The sequence below is a fragment of the Falco rusticolus genome, chromosome 3 (genome assembly GCF_015220075.1).
Source record: "Falco rusticolus isolate bFalRus1 chromosome 3, bFalRus1.pri, whole genome shotgun sequence".
NCBI lineage: Eukaryota > Metazoa > Chordata > Aves > Falconiformes > Falconidae > Falco > Falco rusticolus.
In genome coordinates, this window is record NC_051189.1 from 58,870,149 (window position 1) to 58,889,044 (window position 18,896).

General features: G+C 38.0%; 1 long non-coding RNA gene across 1 annotated transcript; it reads left to right on the forward strand.

The window, feature by feature from the left end:
* The first annotated feature begins 1,392 nt into the window (after positions 1-1,392).
* On the forward strand, positions 1,393-18,453 carry LOC119144187. The gene is made up of 3 exons (XR_005102981.1): positions 1,393-1,479; positions 12,841-12,843; positions 18,440-18,453. It is a non-coding gene; the product is annotated as an uncharacterized LOC119144187 (long non-coding RNA).
* Positions 18,454-18,896: the final 443 nt, after the last annotated feature.

Here is an 18,896-nt window from a genome sequence, read left to right on the forward strand (position 1 = left end):
CAAGCTGCCCATCTAAACTCAAAATACCTTGGCACCCATTCGTACACCAAAGCTCCCAATCAATATGTGAACAGGCTGAGTGCCATCTGAAAACATAGACATGAATGTAGGCAGCCAACACATCCTTTTTTATGATCATATGTGTGCTTAGGGCAGGAGTGCCAGCAGACAGTCTAGCAGATTGCTGCTTAGGCTCAGAGAGATACCTCTTTTCTTTTTTAATTAAAACTTTTTTTTTTATTATTTTGAGGAGTACTTGACTATTCTTAAGTAACTTTTGAAATATTGATGTATTGAAAAACATCTTGTGTTTGTTGTTATAATGCACAGATCTTATATTTTTCCTAGAAGAAAATCTTTTCCAAGACAGAAATTCTACTAGTAAATATGTTTTGCCTCTTGGCCAACATTTTCAAATGTAAAAAATTTCAAACTGTTTTCAAACAGCCCTGAAAAAAAATGTTGGTAGGTATTATGTGTGATATGACAGAGGAAATACTGTATTCATTCTGACCTGGAGTCATAATAGATCAGGGACACATGGAAGTCCTGATAGATGTAGAATTGTTTACCACATACAGGCTAAAACTCTGTCCTCTTCGGAGTTGGAGATGATTAGAAAGGATTAGATCTTGACACAGTATTCTGACCTCCTTCTCGCAGGCTATTACAGTAACTCTTTGTACCATGTAAAATTCTCAAATGCTTTTTGAATCTTTTTCATTTCTAGGACAAAATTACTTTGTGTGTAATGGGTTTCTCAGTTTGGCTGCACCCATGCTGGGTGACAAAATATTTTGTGGGGTATTTTTAAATTTTGAATATCCTATTCCTCGTGCATTAGGAAACAAAGACTTATTTGTTTTAAAAACATTCTGAAAGCTGTCTCAGTCTTTTCAAACTCTTTGCAAGAGCTTTTTCTCACCCAGTTATTCTTATCACTGTTTTCTGAATCTTACCAGAAGAAGTGTGACCAGTAGGTAGAAGGAGGTGATTCTGCCCTTTTACTTTACTCCTGTGAGACCCCTCCTGGAGTACTGTGTTCAGCTCTAGAGCCCCCAACATAAGAAGGAGGACATAGACCTGTTGGAGAGGGTCCAGAGGAGGGTCATGAAGATGACCAGAGGGCTGGAGCACCTCCTGTGAAGACATGATGAGAAAGTTGGGGTTGTTCAGCCTGGAGAAGAGAAGACTAGGAAGACCTTACAGCAGCTTTTCAATATTTAAAAGGGGGCTTGTAAGAAAGATGGGGACAGAATTTTTAGCAGGGCCTGTAATGATAGGACAAGGGGTGATGTTTTTAGACTAAAAGAGAGTAGATTCAGATTAGATATTAGGAGGCGATTCTGTGCTATGAGACTGGTGAGACACTGGACCAGGTTGCCCAGAGAAGCTGATGCCCCATCCCTGGAAGTGTTCAAGGCCAGGCTGGATGGGGCTTTGAGCAACCTGGCCTAGCGAAAGATGTCCCTGACCATGGTTTATGCTAGATGATCTTTAGGAGTCCCTTCCAACCCAAACCATTCTATGATTCTATGATTATGTGCTTCTTTATTATGCATACTTTACACATTGTTCCAGACAAGAATAATAGAAAGGCTGCATTTTTCTGGCATATAAATAAATATGTTCTTCATACTATTGATTGTTCTGTTCTTTATACATGCTTGGCATAGTATTTGCTTTATATCTGGGATTGCACAGTGAACAGAGCTCTCCATTTTATTGGCTGCAATGACATACAGGATCATTGACATACATGTAAAATCCTATGAACGGTATGAATGTTTAATTCCTTTCCAGCTCATCACTCACACATTTCACAATGTTTGTGTTTATTGGTGCTAAAATGTGTTTGCCCATTGCTGTAACATGCCCAAGTCTTTCTATGACTATGTATTTCCTCAAGACTACTTTCCCTAGCAGCATGTAGCACCTTGGAAGTCAAAAGAAACTGTGGTGGCTGAGTGTCTTTTATACATAGGGACATGCTTTATCTATAGGGAGATGTTAAAATGTCAGAGAAGATAGGAGAGAGGCACAGTGCTTATTGCAGCCTATCATCTCACACAGGCATTCTGCTATTTGTTTTAATTGTTGTTTCAGCCAGGTACAGGTATAAAAATTTCTTGTCTCATGGACTTGAATGAGTAAAAGGAATATACATAAATATATAAATATTTATACCTATATAAAAATCTATATAGATATATAAAATATTTGCGACCTGTTAGTACTTTGGAGCAGCAACTGTGTTTGATTAGATACTTCAAATTTGGGTTAACAAATAGGTCATTTTAGTTCACCTGTTTCTGAACTCTGAGTATATTATCTCAAGGACTGGTAGTTCATTGCCACTGCTTGAGATATCTGTAAAAAGTATTCTTTTGACACTTGTTTCTCACTATTTTTCTTTAGAAAAAAAGAAAAAAGAAAGGGCAAAGAAACCACTGCTTCTCAGCAATATGCATGGCTGTTGCTTGATTGAGTATTAGTCATCTGTAATACGTATAAAAATGTCATTGTAATGCCTAAAGATAATTTTCTAGGTAAGATCTAGTCACTTGCCTTTGTTCCTGGAGTTGAGCACATGACAAAACATGTATTACATGCTGACTGTAAAAGAAACCTATTGGCCACATGTATTCTTACAATTAAAACCTTTTGCAGGATGTTATCGTGCTATTGGTTAAAAAAGCTTTTCTTTAACCTGTTCTTCTGTCATAGATTTACAATCAAGGAAAAATAAGTCTGTTGAAAGGAGGTAAATTCTCCTCCTTTTTATGCAGATATGAATGCAGAAAAGTTGATGAATTTTTTATAAAACTAACTAAAAGATCAATTTTATTTTTTAAAAAATATGAAGTTATTAGCTTTTCAGTGAAATTTTTATATCAACATTACCAGGAACTAAAATATCAGATGAAATAGTTGTGTTTTGGAAATACAGACTGTCAGCTTTTGATTTATAGTCATGTCTTTGATGAATGCAAAAACCTTTTCTGGAGTTTTCCAGGACTTTGTGGACCTAGAGCTCCAAGAATTGTTTGGGAAGCTCAGGGAGGCATAGGGTATAGGAAAGGTTATAGAATAAGGGGCATTTCAGTGTTAAATTCTGCAATGAAAATAAATGTTTGAACAATCATTACTTTTAACCATGCACAACGTAGCTGAAGTGGGAGAGGGTAGGTGGGAGAGCCAAAGCTACTTTTATCCTGTTCAGGTTGTCTGAGTTGTGATGTACGGCTGATATTCCTGTAGTCACTTTACTGAGCAAGGTTGCATGCTGGGGAAACAACAGTTCCTCTTGCAATTGCTGGGAGTCCCACTTTACTAGTAGCTCCCTTGTATTTTTTATAAAGCATCTTAACTGCCAGCATTGCAAACAAGCAAAAGCCTTCCCTGCTCCCTACAATTCTCTCCCGTCTGCAAGAAGTGATCAATGGAGGAAACAAATGCCTTCCGTTGCTTCGATGTATGCCAGCCTTTTCCTTCCCTGCTGCTGTACCCAGCCTCAACCAGGCTACGGTAAACATCCTTGCGCTAGCGCTGCCTCTGTTTAAATGACATTCAGAACAGATAGCTTCAGGGGATGGTATTATACAGTGGAAACAGTTTGCAGCTTGGGCCTCAGCTGGTGAAACTAAATGCTGAAGTGCTGTGAAGGGTGACTTATTCCCAGTCAGCCAGCTATTTGGTTTCTCTAAGGCCTTTGACAGATGAGTAAATCTTGTTGCAGTAGTTTAAGACATTATCATCCCCAGCTGTCAGCTTGGCTATTCTGCTGGAGGTTACCACCTCCATAATAGAATTTGCTATTTACAATGGATCAGTCCTTCTAATTTGTAGCCTGGTGTTTTGCTCAAACTCAATTTCAGTGGAAAATCAAGCTAAAATACTGGACTTTTTACAGGGGGTCAGAAGTGCAAGTAGCTACAGCCTTCTTCAAAGCAATAACTCTTCTGACTCAGCCATACTATAGTTTGAAGGTGTCTCAAATCTAGTTTTGTGATTCATGGGTAGTTTCAAATAGTCTTTCTATGAGAATCAAACCATCCTTATTTTTAAAAAAGTATCTTTGTTCATCTTATAGGACCAATAGTACTAAGGAGTTTTCAAATCATAGAATTATAGGATCATAGAATCATTTACATTGGAAAAGACCTTTAAAATCATTGAGTTCAACCACAGACCTAATACTGCCAACTTCACCACTAAACCAGGGCCCTGAGCACCGTGTCTACATGTCTTTTAAATACCTCCAGGGTATTATATCCAATGAGTGGAAATATTAATTCATAGTGCCCACAGCGGAGGCATACTATCAATTTCAGGTACTGTAAATGATAGAATCATAGCATCATAGAATCATTTAGGTTGGAAAAGACCTTTAAGATCATTAAGTCAAACCATTAACCTAGCACTGCCAAGTCCATCACTAAATCATGTCCCTGTCCCTAAGTGCCACATATACACGTCTTTTAAATACCTCCAGGGATGGTGACTCAACCACTTCCTTGAGCAGCCTGTTCCAATTCTTGACAACCCTTTTGGTGAAGATTTTTTTCTCCTAACAACCAGTCGAAACCTCCCCAGGCAATATCCTATTTTAAAAACCTGTTTCACTGCTTATGGCTTTGCCATGCTTGGAAATGTTTAGTCTGAAATTCTGCACAGCCTAAGCCTGAATTTTCTTGGAAAACTGATTTAATGAAAATAACTCTATTTTCCTGAAGCATGACACAAAATAAAGAAATATTTTGTCTGAAAAAATTATGGAAAAAAATTAATTCAGTCAGCCCAAGTACCCTTTTAGCACACCCCTTTTAGAATAGGGAAAGAAATGCAACAAGAGGTGGTTGTTTGTAACACCAGTATGTCTTCTTCTGGGCCCAGGAAATTAATTTTAGAAAATTTTCTGATCTCAGTGTGGATTTGCTTGAGTCTAACAGCTAAATCCCCTGAAGCCATCTTTTCCAGGTATCACTGTAGCTTCACATATCCTGCTGCTGATAGCTCACAAAAACTGCCCCTCTGGAAATTAGCTGTCCTCAACCCCTCACAGTCCTTATCTTGGGCTGTACTGCGCAGGGGTCTTCATAAAGTGTCTGATCATGTGATAAGGAGTGGGAACTAGATGAAATTTAAGTTTCTTTCCAACCCAAGACATTCTATGATTCTATAGGCTCAGGCTATGGGTGTAAAGTTGTTGTCTGAAACACCTCATTCAGTACGCTTAAAGATTTTATCAAGAGAACAACACAGGCATGGCTGTGGTGGGTCCATCTGGGTCCTCCAAGACTGAACTACTGATATCTGGAGAAGTGTAAGATCCTGGATCCACAGGCACTGATAGGAGTGTACTCTCCCAGTGATCTGTGGCTTAGAAATTTCTGGACCAAAGATATTTCTGGACCTAGATCATACACGGTGATTGATTGATTTAACTGCTTTTTTGAGCCCCTCTAAACAATTGGCCTCTGCTATCTTCCATGGCAATGAATGCTATACTTGAGCAGTGTGCTGTTTGAAGAATGGATTTTTCTTCACTTTGAACATTCCACTTGCTAATCCCTTGTGATGGCTCTTGGTTTTGTATCATGAGAAACAATGTCACTGTTTGTTCTTCAAGCTGCTCCTGATACCCTATACATCTGTCATAGTCCACTTTGGTTATGTTTTCCAAAGCTGAAGAATGCTACCCTGTGCACATGGTTGTCTTGCCTTGTGACTCTCCTCTTGAATTTTCTGGTTGTATAATATCCTTTCCTGAGAGGGGATAGGGAGAGGGGAGTACACAAATCATCCAAGATGAAGGTACGCCACCATCACAATGTCATATTCAGTTTCTCGTCCTTCACTCTTTTCTTCTTCTGTTTTTTCCAACTTTGGTAGTATTTTTTTTTTTCATTTATTACTGACCTGATACTTTGAACTGCTAAAGTTAGTCTATAGTTTCTTCCCTGAGGGACAGCAGCTAATCTAGAAATTGTCAGTTACATATGGTTAGAATTACTTTTCCATATGTGCATGCTTTGTGTTTATCATAAATAAATCACACCCTCATTGTTTTGCTTAGATACCCAATAACCTAACAACCTTTAGCAATTCTCAGGTGGATTTTGTTTTTACTGTGTTGAATAATTTAGTATCAACAGCAAAACCTTTGTATTTGCTATCAATTCCCTCTTATGAAATCCTTATATTTACAGGTAGGAGAGGCAGGTTCATGAGAGACTACTTTTTCAGAAGAAGGGAAGCTGTACAGTGAATGATGCAGGAGTTTGTCAAGAAGAAAAGAAAATCACTGGTGTCATGCTACATACAGGTTTAGGGAAGAACATTTGCTTGACTTTGCCTGACACTTGATGGTTTTCTTTTAAGGCAGAAAATGTGCAAGAACATTAATCTTGTGTAGACTGAGTTGCATGTAGTACATACATACAGTTTTACATAACAATGGAGCCACTTTGTGTTTTACAGTTTGCTGGCTAAGATCTTATACAAACTAGTAATGACAGATTTTCTCTGTTTCTGTTTGTTAGCCTACCTACTCACTGGCTCTTGAAGCACTGAAGATGCATTAGTATTTGCAGGAAAACTGTAGCTGCTTGTAGACCTTAAGCTGGGTTTCTCCCTCTCCACAAGTGAAGAAAACAGTCTGATGAAAAAGAAAAGTTCTTTTTCATCTAAGCATTCTGATCATTACTATACTCCAAGCTGGAAAGGTCAAGGGAGTGTTTGTGAAGCCTTGTGATATCTGCATGAAATAAAGATTTATGAAGTTACTTTCAAAGTAATTTCCATACAGCATAGAAATGATTACAAAAATAGCATATTCAGAATCCGTTTAAAAGTTTGTATTTAATTTTCTGTGTTGCATTTACCCATAGAGATAAATGGCGTTTAGATCATAGGAAGTTTTTCAGCCAGTGGCTGTTTCACTTGAGTCTCAATAGGTTCATTTCCAGCACTTCAACGTATCTGATAATGAATCTAGCCATAAAATCAGAATTCCAGGACCCCATATTTTCTCACCATTTTCATTATTTAAGGATGAAGGATTTTCTAAAGCTGCAAGAAGAAACCAAAGGCAGCATAATGTGTCACATACTTCTCTTTTGCTCCGATATAGCATGCCACTGACAAAGCTGAAATACTCAATACAATATTTGAAGAGGGAGTTAGGTCCAAAAACTTTCTTTAGCTCAGAAGTTCCTCTGGGTCTGCACCAACACACTACTTCAGGCAGAGGCATGGACACAGGCACGGGGGTGTAGGTGGTTGTCCACACCATATGCCAGCATGCTTCTGGCACAGTTTTGGCCTGGGGCGACTGGCACACTCCCGGCAATGCCTGGGCATGCCTGGGGCATAGCAGAGAGGAAGGAGTATTCTACACAGTTCGTCTGGATGAGGTAAAAGCAGTAATACATCTGGGACCGTGCTGTGCAGTACTGTGATTCACGAGTACAGTGCTAATTTCTTCTGGTTACTGAAACACTGTAGAGATCACTCCCCACTGCTTCAGTCTCAGCTGGAGTTCATGATGCCCTTTATGTGCCTATGAATGATGGCAAACAGCCTTTTGGTTTTTTACTCACCCTACTGAGAGGTCAACATCTTTAAGAAAAACTCTTCAAACACATCACAGAACTTTTAATGAAAGATGTTCTGCATTGTTAGGTTGTTCCTGCTTTTCATATGCGTACTAATGCAAATATCATGCGTTTCCATGCTGTACAATTACTGCTCTAGTATAACTATAGAAATAGTAGAGAAGTGCCATCTGTGATGCTGAGAATCTGAACATACAGTGTTTATTCAGCTATGAAGAGTTTATTTTGCAAATATACATCTGAATCTCTGTAGAATAAACTATGTACAAAGTGTTTCATTCTGCCAGAGTTATGTTGCATATCTAATGCCTTCCCCTTTGCTTTTCCATTTTACTATTCCTTAAATACCCAGAAGGGGACAGTTTGACTTCCCAGCAGACACCATTTCTCTTCTTAAAAGACTTCCCGGGCTGTTGACTCTTTCAGAAGCTCCTTCTGTCTCAGAGACAATCTGATCCCTCTGTGCTTTCCAACCTAGAAGATCTCAAGGATTTCCCAACTCATTTCTTTGCTGTTTCTCTTCTATGTGCTGGATCAGATCTGCTTCTCCAAAGGAATTTGTGTTGGTGTAGCGTAGTAACAGTGAGGTCTACTACCCACGCCAAAACTATGTAAAAAGTGCAACAAGCATTAAGAATAAAAACTAATTCTGGAAATCCAAGGAGTTTTGCGTTTCTTTGATGTTTTCTTGGCAAATGTCTCTTTTCTCTGGTAAATGGTGGCAATAACGTATTCTAGAATACAGTCTGGTATTAGAGAAGCATTTTGAAATAATCCTCCCCGTGCCCCCCCCCCCCCCTTAATTTCTAAAATTTGTGAGATATTTTTTTGTGTGTGTGATGTTGCTTGTCTGTGGCCTCCCTACAAGTCAGAGAAAAGAGAAATCCAGTGCTACACAGACAGTCCAATAGCTTGATGAGTTTGGCCTAGAGCCTAAAAATGATTATGGATGTCTATTATTAGACATCTATATAAAAAAGTTACAAAGCTACTGAGCAACTTTTACTGTTTTACTGGATTTATGCGTGCTCACTGTTGAGACATCAGAATATTTCTCTTTAGGGGAATAAATATACTTTTAGATCATTAACATTCTGGACCTTGGTATGAAAAGGTTTTCCTTGATCAAGTGGACAAAATTTTAGGTAGTCTTATGTGAATAAGTGTAATACCAAGAGAGTATATAAAGAAGAACAAAAAGTTTTCGAGATCTATACTATAGGTTTCAATTTTTTCTACACATCTGAAAATAAAACTCTATGATCTGAGCAATAATTCTTTTCAGGGATTAAGTAGTTTTTATAGAAGGATTTTGTGCAAGATTTGGTTTCTAAATAAACAGCTTCATTGTACTTCTGTGTGGCTGGTTTTAAGTTGGGAGGCGTGAGGCTGTGGTGATGTGAAATGGTAGTATTATATAATTCCAAAAAATAGTTGCTTCAGAGGCATCTTTTTTTTCCAACTCCTTTGTTATTCACTCTTTCCACTTTTTGTAGTATTAATTTCCAGTAGGTTTGTTACTGTCAGTTCTGTAAGCACCGGACAATCCTGTCTTTAGCCCTGAACTAATTTTTATTCATTTTTTAACTAGCTGTTCTAGGCTGTGTCGCCCTTGCTTCCATTTGTTAATTAATTATATGCTAATTAGAAGTAGCTTACTTTCCATCTTTTATTCTTTTGGAAATGGCACATTCTCATAATTTCTAATTTACTTCTTTCCAAGTAGATTGCATAAATACTGAGGAACATGTTTCAGGATCATTTAAAAAGCAAGTAAACAAAATAAATCAGCCAAAATAAAAAAAAATGTGGATGCAAAGAAGAAAATTAAGCATTAGAGCTGGGAAAAAATACAAGATCTTTGGTAGTCAAGATGCAAATATTTTTCATGTGCTTTGCATCAAAATTTTAGCTGCATGGTACTGCCTATTTTTTCTTTAACACAATATTTCTTTTTAACTCTTTGTCAGGTTCACAAATGTTACAGTTTCTGCTTTTTCTATTCACAGCAGGAAGATGATAGTTTAGACATTTTTAAAACTCACTGCCTGTTAGTTAGAAGGAAACGCCTTATCTTTTCTTTCATGTGCTGAAGAAGTTCAGGACATCGCTGTTCCTTTTGCCCAGAGTGAGGGAAATTAATCATTAAGATAAATATACTTTTATTTAACCCCCAATGGAGATTAATACTGGTACTTTATTGAATTACTTTGTGTATAAAACAAATGAAAACAAAGTAAAACAGTTAAATATTTTGCCTTCTTTGTGTCAGACCTTTTAAAGGTACAATTTGCCGCAAGCTTTTCATGCTAAATGACATCCAAATCATACAAAGAAAGAAGGAGAAAGCAAGCAGAGCTTGTGGTTTTGTATTGCTTATCTGCAGGCTAAAAGAACTAGCTGAATTTGGATTTTGAAACAGCAGGAACTCATGTCTTTCAGTAGACTTTCTCCTCAGAGTGGAAGAAGAACCCACAGAGAGCTGGGACTTTGTGTACCAAAGCATAATGCTTACCTGGAAATGACAGCAAAAGCTGTAACCGGTCCCAAGTGAGTAGAAAGTTTGCTCTGAAGTCAGAGTAAATCTACTGAGAAACAAATGGGGAAGGTAAAAAAAATATCCCTGTAGTTCAGAGAAGAAACACTGGCAACATTAACTTAGATTAAGCGGCCAGATATGTCAGTTCTTGATGGACAAAAAGCATGCATACAGCAATAGCTCAGGATTGCTGCAAGTCTTGCAAAAGCCAGAGGAGAAGATGAAGCTGTTTTAATGGCAGATATGAGCACAGAGCGTTCTGACTTGAAGACTTGGATGTGTTTGCTTCCTTGCAGATTTTATCAGACAAGTCAAGAGAATCACTGCTAAACATGGCATGTAGAGCATAAGGGAACATCTCTCATCCAGAAATCTTGAGTTCCACCTGAGTTCTAGTTTAGAAAGAAGATGCCCTTTGAACTGCAAAAACTGTCATATCCAGAGATGGGTATGATACCCTTTGAAGAAACAAGTAAAATTTACTCTGTATGTATATATAATGCACTTGCTTCCTCTCCAGCACAGCGTGCTGTTAGAATGGTGAGGTCTGGTAGTCCCAGTTACTGAATTTGTTTAATCTTGGAGACAAACTCAAGGTTCAGGTAATAGTGCAATAAACAAATAGCATTATGCTGATATATTAATTTTATAGTAGCCATTGTTTTCTTAAGCTAAAGCTAAAATCACTTCAGATTAATAGTATGCTCTTGAGGAATTGACTAAGATATCTGCTGCTTTTATTCCCAGATACAAATTCAGCTTGTCTAAGAGGAAATGTATGAGTGATATTAATTTTCATTGTAGAGACTGGCAATCAAAGTTAGACGTTAACCTGATACACGGAGTTCATACGAATCAGTTGTTTCAAAACCTGTAAATTTATACTGATGGGATAAATTTCATTCTGCAAAAGTCAGATATAAGCATCTCACCTGCTGAGAGCAAAAGTTTAATCCTGATTATTTCTTTCCTTGTAATTTAAATCAGGAGAGTTTTCCACTTCTCAGATTTTGTTCAAGGACAAAAAAATAGGGAAAGAAACTTGGTTTTTGTTTCAGTATGAAAACCAAAGACTACCCCTGACATATCCACAAATCATTCAACTTGAGTTCTCCCTTTAGAATCACATTTCTTTTTAGGCAGCTCTCAATAATATGGCTCGGACAAGATAAAATGAGGTACAGCAGAACAAAGATCAGCACAAATAATACAGTACCTGTTCCATTCAATCCATTTTAACTTTTTAAATGGGAATTATGAGGACACTAATCCACTGTCATGTAACAGCTGGGTCATATGGAGGGTAACATCAGTAATTGTCAAAGGACATTCTTAAGCTCACTTAAACAGAATTCAGCTCAGAAAAATGGGTACTATTGTATAGGACAATACAGACAGAAAATAACGAAGGTGCTTAAGGATGATGTTCTGCTAGAAAAGGAAACTGTTTTGTCATGTTGATTTAGCTTAATTTAGTGCTTCAAGGGACAAAGAAATTGTCTTGTCTTTGTTACATTGCCTAGAGAATCCAGGCAAACTGAATAAAAATCACTTATGTATCAACAGGGCAACATAAGGGGAAAACATGTAAATTGATATGGGAGAATGAAAAGGCTTCTACCTAACCCCTTTAGCTCCTTGAGAAGCTCAGCTTTTTCTCAGAAAGTTCCTTCTGTGCCTGAAGTTCACCTTTCTTGCAGCTGAGGTGATAGTCTAATGACATTTACTTAATTTAACCTTAGTCACTCTTTTCAACACAGATTGACAGGCATTTCAGGAAAATAGCTTATTCCATCTTTTAAATGGGTAAAGGGTGGCTGTTTCTCCCTTTACAAGGGAAACCAAGATTCCAAGCTGGCTAAGGGATCCGTTCCTAAGTGCTTGTTCCTTCCCATACTGGATCATGTAGAGTTCCCATGTTGGATGTCCTATGATCCCGAGAGGCCTTGAACAGCTTGAACCGTGTTTGGCACTGGCTGCAGCCTCTGGTACAGCACTGGATTCAAACTGGTGCTCATACCTTTTCCACAACAGCCTTGGTGACAGTTCCTGACCTCATGGCTAAAGAGAGCATCGCTCACCCAGGTAGTAGGAAAAGATTCTAAGGAACAACTCCCATTTTTTTCAGACATCCTTAATATTAATCTTATATCGTGGGTTTGCTTGTTGAAGCTGCACTGTCCTGCAGCCCCAAGGCATGGACACAGACACATATTAAATGAGAAACATTGACTTCGTGGCACAGAAACTGTATTCAGCCAAGGATGCTGTGACTTGAGTAAAGGCTTTTGTTCCTGGGGCTGTCTACACAATTTACATTAAAAAGTTATTGACTAAAAGTGTGAGTCATGCAGTGAAATGCCTGTCTGGGGAGAAGAAAATGTGGGTGTGAATCCCACACGGTCAAGGGACTAAGACCCATCCTGTCTGAGTGCTTTAACCAACACATGGAAAATGGGCAACCTTCCTCTGTCCATACCTAAAAGGACTGTGAAGACCTTCCTTTTGATCAGATATACAAATGAGATGTCAGAGTGAATTTATTTCTAGTTACAAATCTACTCAGATATAGGAATAAGGTACATGTATAGGCAACTAAGGCATATGTCTAAGAGAAAGAACAAATTTAAAATATAATCCCTGCTCTGGCATTTTCTACCAACTGACCTACTTGTTTTTCAGGCAGTTGTCAGTCCCAGCAGTCTCAAGGGCCCACATATCTCCATTTCTTATGAAATGAACTGAGACATATAAATAAAATTATCTTCTTTTTTTTTTTTTCTTCTGTTTCATTAATTTGTAATACTTTCTTCTCTTCTTGTCAGGTGCTTTCTCCTGTGAGAGACTTGAATAGAGAATTACTGTCAGAAAATACGTGAAGAAGGTATTAATGTTAATCTGCTACTACAACAGTATTTTCAACATAAGCTCTATAACAACAGTACTGTATAATGCAAGACAAGAGACTGAAATAACTGTTAAATTGCCTGGCATTTTAAGGGTCACATCAGCTGTGAAGAAATACACCAGGGTCTTATGAAAACCGGTGGTACTAGATGCAATTAGATATTGCCAAATAAGAGAGAACATCTCTTAACAAAGCTGATCAGAATTTGTGACCTGCATCAAATAAAAATCTCTTTAATAAGAAGTATATGAACTCTGTACACAGTAGCCTTCAACAGAGTCGTTTTTGGCAGATACTTATCTGATTATAAGTTGTTCTTATTGAGCTCACAAGGTCACTGCCCAAAAGAATTATGTACTCCTGTCATGATTCAGGAGAAAATTGAGCAAGAAACATGAAGATGACTTTACATCTCTGTTTGGTATAGGTGTGACTGAACCCACCTCTGGTATATGGTATGACCGTTATCAGTTCAGGTCTGGTGTCTCTAGGTCAAGAAGCACGTTAATAGGTCAGAGTGGGTGCAGAGCAGACTGTAATTAGAAGCCTGAAAATGTCCTGCCTAGTAAAACGCTTGAGAAGTTGCCAAAGAGAAGGTTAATGGGGCGCTTGACCAAAGCTGATGAATATTGACATGGGGAGTGAAACTCAGACATGCGTCTGAGCCTAGAAGACAAATACAACTAAATCCAGTGGCTGGAGCACTAGAAGTGAGTTGCAGGTTCTTGACACTGCTGAAAGTTACCCATGGGAAGGGTTTGACAAAGTACTGTGCTGAATCCTCTATCTCTTGGCTGTTTTCCCTCCACTTTGGTTTGGGTGGTTTCTTTTTTCTTTTTTTTTTTTTTTTTTTTTTTTCCTTTTTCTCAAAGGGAAGCCCTAGTTTAAACAGGAATAAATTTAGGAAATTTTCTGACATCTACCATATGTCTCAAACTGCAGTTCTTGAACTGAAGTTCAGAAAATATTTTTGGGACAGGGATGGGTATGTCCCTGACAAGCCCATGGAAACCAAAAGGGAAATGTGAGGGGAGGAGGTATTCAGAAACTTGCAAGAGTCCACTGGTGGAGAAGTGGGTTCTTACCAGGAAAGTTTAAATTCCTTGGCTTTCTGCCTCCTCTCCTATGTTAAGAACCGTGTGCCAAGCAGATGCTTCTGGGGATACATGGAGGACTTATTTGAGAAATGTGACTGCACAGGGTGCCAGACAGGGTGATTGCACAGATGTCTTCTGGTCTTCTAATTTATGTACTGTCCCCATCACACTGGCTCATGTAAAATTTTAATTTTTATTTGTATACTGTTTTTTCAATTTATTAATAAAAATACAACATGAGAAAAAAATTTGAAGTTATTTCTAAGAGCTATGTTCTGTAACTTTTGAATCCACTAAATTGTACGTTTAATGGTCACTTTAAAAGGGGATTCTACAATCATTTATTTCTGATTGTAAAGTATGAACTGATGAGATAACCTACTTCCCCCACCCCAGTTTTTTTCTCCCCAAGTTAAATTGCAACAGTGAGCAATTTCTCAGCTGCAAGAGCTCACAGAATCTTAATCTTAACAGAAGTTTTTGAATTGAGAAGCTATACCCAAGGCCTAAATCAGTATTTCAGTCATGTCAATATATAACTTCAATTTCAAAAACACTCAGAGCTTCTCACTACTGAGTGTTTTAGAATAAGGTTACTTTACATATTCAATAATAATGGAGAAAACTAATTTGTGTCAAGTTTTAAAAGTGTTGGCTCAGTTCTTATTCATATAAGAATAAAGGTATAGTCACAATTCGTTGGCAGTTTTGGGCCAGGATTTTTTTTCCCCCTACGTGATAGTAAAATATTAGGTTTAATTTAAAAAAAAAAAAAAAAAGAAGTCTTAACACTGTAAAAATTATAGAGAAGCCAAAAGAATAATTGACTGTGAAAGTAGCTCTAAAGTGTTTTTAAAATCACAAGAGCAAGAAAATTTCAATTTGAATGACTTCACTTGCAGAAATGCTGAGTACCCACAAATCTGACTAAAGTCAGTAGGAGCTGGAAGCACTTAACCTTGCTGAAAATCAAGGAAAATGTTATTGTTTACTTTTAACTTATGCTGATATGGATTTTTAATGCTAGGATTTCCAGAAATGAGAGCTTGTGATTTCTGGTGGCACGGCACTGTATGAAGTCCCCAAGCCTTGCAAAGAAGTCTGCCAATAGCATTAGCTGTATGGGTCTGGGGGACATTTGGTGTGAAGGTCCTCTTCCATGTACACATCTCAGAACTCTACAGAAATCTCACAGCCCATTCACGGGATTGTCTTTGGGCAAAGTAGAGGTTATGGGCACCTTGGACCTAATAAAATTCCTTCCTGAGAGGGCTTCCAACTGTTGCAGGCTAATGGGGGACAGGTAAATACTTAATTAAACTTAATGGATATGCCCAGCATAAACCTCATATTGACTGTGACTGGCCTAAGAAAAGAGAAAAAAAATGCAGATAGTGCTGTCTTAGTCTTTTCTTTCTTGACCCTGTTCCTCTGAGGTTTTGTCTGTTAAAAACATTGTAATATTGCTGGTATCATCTGTTCGCCTGTTAAAATTGCAAGCTATGAACCTAAGACAATTCAGCTGGAAAAAAAGCATATATTTCTTTCCCAAGAGTAAAAAAAAAAAAAAAAAAAAGAAAAGTTTGCTATCATTTGAGTGATACCTGAAAAGAATAGGCAATAATATCAGAGCTAGGGAAGAGGACTCCTGCATGTATGCAATAGCCTCAAATCCAGAGATTAGGATATTTCAGGGTTTATATATTGAAACTTCCAATAATGTGTTAGATGTGTGGAAAACTAATGCTTTTAAGACATTCTGAAAACAATTCAACCTGGTTCTAATTATTTTCTCTTTTTTTTTTTTTTTTTTCCCTAGACAACTATGAGACAGGAATCTGCTTTCCCATTCTCACACCTTCCCACTGCAAGAACAAAATAGGATCAGCACTGACTATGCCGTGTCAAATGTTAATTTTCTTTTTTAAACTTCTGTATATGAGTTATAAATAAACCACCAAATGCTTGATTGTCTTGAACTAAAGATGAAACATCTCACAGAAAAAGTTGAACCTTTTTCAAAATATTTTTTGTTTGAATGGGAGATTAATTGGAAAAAATACCTTGCTCAAGCAGTTTAGTTTTGGATAACTGGGGGGAAAAGACCTGTGCAGAGAACTTCTTTTAGCTTCCACTCTTGAAGCTCAGGAATCAATCATTATTGTCTCAGAGAAATACATTTATTTCTTAATCGGCACATTCTAGGATCGTCATGAGCCAGCAAGAGACGTAGGATTACATTTAGCTGAACTCTGACAAATGACTTGACAAATATGTGGAAATTCACAGTGTGTGTTCACAGCATTAGGTGGACTGTTTATAACCCTTTGATACTGCTTCACTGAAAACAGCTAAATAGAACAGATAAGCACATTTGAACAGTACAAAGCAGTCATTTAAATGATACCATATTATTACTTTTTCTCTATGCAGAAGACATTGGAGCTCTTTTATTAACTACAGAAAAATATGAAGCCTTATTTATGTCCTAATCCCAGGAGGAGCAGGAGCATCCGTAATTGTTAGGGTGCCTTCTGTACTAGTAGATGACTTCAGCAGAGGCTTTAAATGCTCAACACCTCTCAGTTTCAAGCCATTAACATTCATCTTCTAGGGAATATGGACTTATTACTCACACATGAAACGAGATGCTGCTGAGGTTAGCAGTCTTCATAGCTCTTTCCAGCTTAGTGTCAAGATGAGTAAGTGACACCAATATGTGTTTGCAGCTCAGATTTTAGGAGCATGCTTGAAGAGGGCTGTGCAAGGTAAGCTGACAACTGTCCTGGGTGGCAGCCTCCTGCTCCCCAGCTGCCAACGTTGCTCTGCCTGTAACGGCTCTTCTCCTTTATTGTGTTATCTATCTGGCAGGATGATGTGGTGCAAAGGCAACCACAGACACCCTTGTGAAAGGAAGTCCTTGTTCGGCCTGAATCCAGGATGTGACATTGGATTTAAGAGGATGGGTGTCAAATTCAAATGGTCTTGTTCTATGTTGCAGGGTCACCATGGAGTTGTGGGTTTAGTTTGGAGGACACTCTTGAACACATTTTCATAGTAGATAGGTAGGGAAGGATTAAAACAAAACTAGGTTAGGCTGTCATCTGACAGTAATAAAGTAGCACAGCTAAAGTTCAGGCTCTTGGGATGCTACAGCAAGATGAGAGAAATGGTTTAAGTGATAATTTAGGGGAGTGACTTTCAAAAGGGTATTTGGACACAGCAAGAAAAAGGTGATTTTGCTGTGCTATTCCAAAGGTTGTGCTCCAACTACCAATTCATGACAGAATCAAGGCTAAGTATTTCTGTCCATATTCTAAGCATACTTTAATTTTGTAGGGGGAAAGTAGCATGTGCAGCCTCGGCAGCCTGGACGTGCATGCACCTCCATATGCACCTTGGAACTGCAGCAGGGCTGGGGCATGAGCACCCAAGGTTTTAGTGCTGTTTCTGTGGAGCACGGTAACATATCTCAGTGGTACCCAAAAAACCAAATTTGCTCTCTTACAATACCCTGCATTTTGAAGCCTAGATTCTTCCAGCCACTGGGAATCTGTTCCTTAGGTACATATACCATTGGTTTTTTGTTGATTTCTTGTTGGTTCTTTAATTTTTAATATGCTTTTACTTAATATAGGAAGGAGCACAGCAAATAATTTTATAAATCAATAGCACAGTGCCATAAAACTGCCCAGGCAGAGACCACAGTGAAACCATGACAGCTGTCACCTGCCAGTCTCAGCTACTGAAATTATTCTTGACTCTATATTCCTGCCACTATAATAAAAAAGAAAGGGAGGATTTTCAGAGCTCCTCTGAGGGCAAGAACCGTTCAAGCTTCAAGCTTTTGAACTGTGGCCAGATGTATCCCCTGGAGCCTGCACACCGCGCTTTCCCGGAGCCCCTTCTCTCTCCATCACGTCTCAGCACAGCACAGTCCAAAAAGCACAGTCACTTTTCTTTTCCTTTGCTCATTCTGTAGAAGGCAGGTGGCTTGCAATGCTGTACTGAAGTACATGGACTATTATTTGTAATCAATTATTTTGTTTTTATTTTCTAGGCAATTACTTTAGTCAAAGTTGTGGGAAACTGTAATGTATTTAACAAATATTTTAAGGCTATAAACCAAAAAATAACTAAAAGAAGCATTTTCTTTATTTCTCTGTCTGCTTTATCTTCCCAGGACATCAACTACAGGACAGGTACATCTTTGTTATTAGTAAATCAGTGTTAAATCGGTATGATTCCTGAGGACTGTAATGAACTTTGCATCAAGAGAAGGCTGAATTACTGAAGACTAAAATAATAAATACAACATTTACTTTATTTACTTTATAGCATGTAATCTAGCCACTGGGTTCACTTGTATTTCCTCCCATGCTTGGAAAATAATTGAAAATCCTGTTAAGAATACTGTATTTAATGTTTATTTAAAAAACAAACAAACAAACAAAACTACCAACAAAAAACCCCCAACAACCCAAAACCCAACAAAACACAGTCTGGACTTCATATTCACATAAGATCATGGGAGGCTTTATATTTTTCAGGAGAAAATTATCTTATGCCATTTTCATGGTTGTCTAATCTGAGATCATACAAGCCATGCTCAAAGAACTGTGAGAAAGTGAAGTGACTCTATGGTAGTGCAGAGTAGAGATGAAGTGGTGAATGAAACAGGGATCATATAAATAATAGATGAGATTGCTTCTTTTTTCCAGTAAATAAGTGCA